Source organism: Etheostoma spectabile, chromosome 6 (assembly GCF_008692095.1).
Source record: "Etheostoma spectabile isolate EspeVRDwgs_2016 chromosome 6, UIUC_Espe_1.0, whole genome shotgun sequence".
Classification (NCBI taxonomy): Eukaryota; Metazoa; Chordata; class Actinopteri; order Perciformes; family Percidae; genus Etheostoma; species Etheostoma spectabile.
Window position 1 is genome coordinate 24,591,710 of NC_045738.1, and position 546 is coordinate 24,592,255.

Here is a 546-nt window from a genome sequence, read left to right on the forward strand (position 1 = left end):
ACGGACAAATAGAGTCTTTAAACGTTTCAGATGTAAAGTTATTCACTGTTAAAGTGACGTCAAAATGAATGGGAGTCAATGGGATGCTAACGAAGGGTGAGTGCTTGTTAGCCTCAGAATCTCCCCATAGAAGGTACGCTTTCCAGATGCTCGTTTACCCTCCTGGTCTCCACAACGTGGGGGAGTAAGGTCTGGCTACACCACAGATGCATTCTGGGATAGGAGAAAAAAACAACAACCCCTTAATTGAAAGAGAGACGGAGCGGGGACCTCCTACTACATATTGTAGAAAAATGATAATTATATATATTAAATTGGGCCTACAATAACGTGTAGAGCGGCCTAAAGCCATTATACAAACAGTACCTTTTTTGTATAGAATACTAAGCTTGTAAAACCTACATGTGGCACAGTGGATCTTTAGGACTACCTGTATACGAGGATGGCTATCTTACCTATAGGCCAGTAAACCTATCATCAGTGGGGATTTATATTTGGTACTAATATCTTGGCTTCATGTTAAAATGTAAATGTGTTGTATTTATA

The 546-nt window shown here is 39.7% G+C and overlaps 1 protein-coding gene across 4 annotated transcripts in view; it reads left to right on the plus strand.

The window, feature by feature from the left end:
• Nucleotides 1–546, plus strand: part of enpp2 (ectonucleotide pyrophosphatase/phosphodiesterase 2) — a 69,741-nt gene that overhangs the window by 3,151 nt on the left and 66,044 nt on the right. The window lies entirely within an intron of this gene.